Genomic DNA, 6,004 nt, shown 5'->3' on the forward strand with positions numbered 1-6,004 from the left:
AAGCCAAGAAAAATGAAGATTTGTGAATTTTGACATTTCTCGTTGTTGATCATGAACTTGGAAATTTCATTTTGAGATGCCTTGAAAAATATAGTTTTGTTAAATATAAACAGCCAGGGATATTTGAAAAATTGTAATTCAATACTAAAGTCTAATTATTTTATGCGCCCTACTTATATAATGATGAATAAGGATCCCATTTCATACTGATACCTAGTTTGTGGTTTTAAAACAAACGTTTTCTAGAATATTTTGAACTCGATCAAGAAAAAACTCATCTAGTCAAAATACAATCATAAGAAAGCAACTGAGCAATATTAGGAGGAAAATAAATTGAGTCTTGCTCTTATGAAATGTAATTTATGTCATAATATTCTCCAACTACTCCAATTACTTGCTACCGTGATTGGGGCCTTATTTATTACAGTTAGGGAAATAGAGGCTACTAGTCACCACCTGCTAAGCCCATTTTTCCATATTTTCACTAAATCCAAGCATGTATCTACTCATTGTCCTTTAAATCGTCATACTTCCTTGTATACATTTCCTTTCATTATAGCAAACATTTACTGCTCCTGCAATGTGTGGCCCTGTTTACAAAGAAAAATAAATGTTTTGAACAACAATATTTTAATTAAGTTCTCTTATTCACAATATAAGCAATGGCTTTATTTAAAAACGCAGATGATATCCGAGGTACAATACTATAGCCTAAAGGTCTTTCAGCCATGAGGAAGAGTGAAAAATTCATCCTAACTGTTGGAAGAAACGGTTTAAGTTCTACACATCTACTCTAGTTACGTTTCCAAGAATTTGGTCTGGTTGTTGTGTGACAAAGATCTCTGAAGATATGTGAAAGGAAATCATGTTTATTTAGGAACGTCTGACAGTAATCCAGAGGAAAAGATGCTTGTGGCTTTATAAGAATGATGGGGAAACTATCTCATCTAGTTTGTCAAGCCAGACTTCACACAACCCCCAATATTTCTGAGCTTTTGCATTCCATCAGTCAACAAGCCATCGCATCTTTGTAACTTCTCCTGTGTCCCGCAATTCAGCGCATTACCCATATTCTTCTGAATAAAAATGGTCTCCATCAGGCCTCTCTGTCTTCAACCAACACTTGCCAGTCCATTTCTTGTCTTTTGCCTTAAATTTTCTAATCAAATTCTCCTCTGTCTAAAGAAGTGATTGGGTCTTGTACTGCATGCAAAGGAGTGCAGGTGGCTTCGTGGGTGGTAACTTAAAGGCCAGCAGTTTGAAATGACCATCCACAAGAACAAGATAAGACTGTATCCTCCCATCAAGACTTCCAGTCTTGGAAACTCACACGAGCAGTTCTACACTGTCCTACAGGCTTGCAACGGGTCAGCATCGATTTGGGTTTGGGTTTTATACTGTATTCAGGAAAAAAATCTAAATACCTTGAAGACAGAGACTGTGCCTATTTTATTCCATAATGTACATCAGGCACACAGCCCAGTAAACACTCAACGATTTGTCAAACGGATGAACACTGGGTCCACCAACACTGGCCTTTGTCTGCTCTCTGTCATCCACCCCCATGCTCAATGGCCTTGCGCCTTAAAACCAGAAAACCAAAATACATTATGTTTTTGAAAAGTCTTCGCTTTTTTATCTCTAGCCTTTTGTCAAGAACACCATATCCCCCTCATCATTCTGCATTTTTAATCACATCGTCTTCAGTCCCATTTGTGGGCCTTCTGCCCAATGTGGCTCTTGTGAGTTGTGCTCTTGTGAGCTGCCGTCAAGTCTGCTTGTGTGAAACAGAAGGAAGCACTACCTCTCTTTTACCATTTTGATTGATGACACTGAGTTGATTTTTTGCAGCTATTGTACACGGCCTTCCACACTGGTGGGGGAGGGGGCCTCCTTCAGCACTATATAGAATAATATTCTGTTGTGATCAGTAGGTTTTTGATGGCTAATTTTCTGAAGTAGTTCTCCAGTTCTTTCGTTCTAGTCTGTCTTGCTCCGGAAGCTCCACTGAAATCCATCCACCATAGGTGACTCTGGTGGCATTTCAAATAGAGGTGGCATATCTTCCAGTGTCACGGTGATACATATACCACATGGTGCCGCAAACCGACAAGCAGGTGCTTGTCTGCTCACATAAATTTCTTCTAAAATTCACCTCCATCCTTTTCTGATTCCTACCCCTTTCTAGGCAGGATGGACAGCTCCCTCCTATGTGACTCTCTCTTTATACAGTATTTTAACTCCCAGTACGTACTTGTTTACTTATCTTACAGAAGCCCAGTCTAGTCTCCTTAGGCTAGATGGCTGAGAGCTTTGGAGAACAGGGTTGTTTCCTGAAAAGAATAAAATATCTTCAGTTAGGGAACAATAGAAGTGCTGAATATTCTAATACACATGACACAAACATTTCTTTTAGAAGAATTAGTACCAGGCTAGTATTAATGTTCAATTTTTCTCAGATGGTATTCTGTTCCCTTAAGTATATTTCCTCATGTCAGCAACATCTCACAGAAACTCACAAAACATTAAGGAAATGTCACATGGCGCTATGAATTCTCAAAACAGGTTAGACAGAGGGAAGCCAAATGCAGGGTCTAGAACCAGAAGTCAAAAATGTGTTAGAAAGTCAATGTAGGTCTTCTTGCTTCTACCACAGTTCTATCAGGAAACAGAAGGATGGCTTTGGTGGAGGTGTGATTTTCCTCTTTTTAGCAGACCATCCCCCCAAGGATGCTGTAGTCCCACCACCCAGGAAACAAAGGGTGTGACTTAGTTCACACCCTCTACTAAAGACACGTCTTAATGCCACTCCAATCCGGTCCGTTCTTGAAATACAGGACGCATTACGAAATAGGATCCTACCCACAGGCACAGAGTCCAGAATTATAATAATCACATAAGGAATTGTGGCTAGAAGGGCCATAGGAATTGACTATAATAATCCAACCCCATCAGACCCTTGGGGATGCTCACATACAAGTCCAGGGGCATCGTTAGGCTCTTATTGAATGATGACCATGGCTTCTGGAACTCACAGCTGCATTTCAGGTCCTGGGACATCAGCATCTGGGAGGGAAAAAAATTGTAGGTAATGTCCTTCCTAGGAAACTTAGGAATCTAAGCAGGGGTGATCCTCCTTGTTGTCCCCTTCATGTTGAGTGGAAACACACAATCATGAAGGCATGGAAATCAGTTCCCCGTGCCTTTATCTCCCCATGTTTTGGATAACAAATCGTTCAACTGCCTACTCCAATTCTTTATCCAACCATTACTCTGAGGGCGGTGTGCAACAAGTTGTTTCCATCTAATGCAATGCCTCTTGGCCAATTGCTGCACCCTGTGGCCTGTGAAGCTCCTTGGCCTGAGGATATGTAACTTGGTGACCGAAATGTGTACAGTATCTTTTGTTCTAATCATTTGATGGTGTTTTTAGCATCTGTGTGTATTACTCAATATGCAAAACCCAGTCCAGAGTAAATGTCTATTCCTGTAAGGATCCATTTGTGGCTACCTGGTACCACCGGGGTCAATAGTCCAATGTGATCCAAGTGCCAGTTACATGCTGCACCTTCCCACAGCCACCTGCAGCCTCTGTCTCACTGGAATACAGAGCAGTCCTGATTGGCATTTTGGACCTTAGCAGTGGTTCTCCACCTTCATCATGCCACGACCCTTCCATACAGTTCCTCATGTTGTGGTGACCCCCAACATAAAACTGTTTTTGTTGCAACTTCATAGCTACTGTTATGAATTGTAATGTAAATATCTGATATGCAAGACGTATTTTCAATGTTACAAATTTAACATAAAGCATAGTGATTAATCACAAAAATAATATTTATTTCTAATCAAAATAAATGTAATTTTGTCTTGAAGCATGGTGCAGCATGGGTAACCGTCTTCACGCCAGGTACTTATATGTATTTGCAACTGGGTGGACCTGCCTTGAGACAGAGAGAGGAACAGTGTCTCGGTTCCGAAGACCATAGCAAATATGTGCTTTCCGGTGGTCTTAGGCACCCCCTGTGAAAGGGTTGTTCGACCCCCAAAGGGGTTGTGACCCACAAGTTGAGAACTGCCACCTTAGAGAGTTTATGAGGGATGTATCTAGATTCAGTCCATCTTTGCATTGCTACAGCACCCCCATGTCTACTCTTGTCATGGACCCAACTGGCCACATCAAGGGAGCATGCAAACATGCTCACCTACTGCTTGAAATCTCCTTCGGATCCAGGAAGTAGTCCTCCCGATGGTCATGAACATGTCCTCTTCTAGCATCCCCTTTCAGGAACCATGGTGCTTTCCATAGGCCTTTGCCCACACAAGTGTTCGTTTAATTGTCCGGTTTTCCATTGCCCCATTACCTGACCATATAAGCAGGCCATTGGTCGCTGCCCGAGTATCAGTAAAACATTCAAACTCATAAGCTCTCATCATTGTCCAATCTTTTCACCACACCGAGGAAGACAGCATGCAGGTGAGACACTTGAGGTGACCTCTTCTTGATTTCTTCAATTGAGATCTTTCCATCTGCTCGTCTTAATGCAGTGACTTTCCACATCAGATGTTGTTAATATTCCTTGGACCTGACACCAAGGACCCTTCTGCGGTCGGTAGAAAGTAGTTTGTCAGGCACTGTCCACCCGACTTTTCGTGGGCGCCACGCTGTAGAGTCACTCACTCCACATAAATCATCTCCGTTTTATTCCTTATTTGAGTGCTTCTCCAGGATCACCCAGGACACTAAGGGTATCCTAGGTTTCATGACAATTGTGTGTCCTCCTGTCATCGAGGCAGCCTCAGTAAATGCCCACTAGTAGGAAAATCCTATCCTTTCACGTGTTGTGTGTCATGTTATAGCTTCTGGAACTTCCTGGAACTGAGTTTCAGGGGTCGTCATAGGGCAGCATTCTCTGGGTTTGCCAACAGCTTCAGTCTGCCTGAGCACATGTGATAGAAACCTCCAAAATGCTGTCTCAGTGCTGATCAGAAAGGCATAAAGGCAAGGGAAGTACCATTGCTTTTGTAGCTCAAACATAGCCTGATGTGGCTCAGGTCCCCATGAGCACAGCTTTCCTCTGAATGTTTCTACGGAGGGAAGCACTATTTCAGGTGTGGACTCTGAGTCCTCCAAAATTCAAATTGACTAACCAAATTTTAGGCTTTCTGCTTAGTTGTGGAGTAGGTAGTGACAGTAACTTGTTCCTGATCACTTGCCGGTATTACAAGGGACTATAATTACCCGCGTTATTTCCATGAATTTCACCGTTTGGGTAGGACTCTGGATTTTTGCTGAATTTATTAGCCACCCTCTAGCAACCCTGATGGCAGCAGTGTGAATACTCCAGTCATTCAGTGGGAGAAAGATGAAGTTTTTATTCCCATAATGAGTTCCAGTCTCAGAAACCCTGAGGGACAGGTCTATCATGGAATGAGTGTGAGGTTATTATTCCTGTGAGCCACTACTATTTGCAAATCTTCCACAGTCTTTCCTTCTGTGCTTGATATTAACATAATATCATCAATGTAATCTATCACTACAGTTGAGACCTGCAAAGTCCAAGTCTCGTCTAATCCAAATATACCAAGAAGGCTGGCGTGTTTAAGTAATCTGAGATAAATTGGTGAAAGTATATTGTGATCTTCCCACATGAAAGCAAACTGTGGTTGATCCTTTTCTGAGACTCGGTTGGAAAAGGCCATTTGCGAGATGAGTCAGTGCATACCAGTCTCCTTTAGCCTGCTGTAGTCCCTGCACTGATGCTACCCTGTCTGGACCAGCTAAGCCTCAGGTGGCATGGCTTTACTTAGGCCTCAATAATTGACTGTCATCCTCCATGAGCAAATTTGCTGTGACACTGTGCCCTGTAACAGTAACAGGCAGGTCACCCCCCGGTCAGAATTGGAAAATTTTTAAATTGCAGCCTGAAACAGGTGTAGCCCAGCCCAGGATGTTTACGCTCCAAGAAGCAGCCTAGCCTACCTACAGTATCTTTTGGCAGAC

The sequence above is a fragment of the Tenrec ecaudatus genome, chromosome 1 (assembly GCF_050624435.1).
Source record: "Tenrec ecaudatus isolate mTenEca1 chromosome 1, mTenEca1.hap1, whole genome shotgun sequence".
In the NCBI taxonomy this organism is placed as follows: Eukaryota; Metazoa; Chordata; class Mammalia; order Afrosoricida; family Tenrecidae; genus Tenrec; species Tenrec ecaudatus.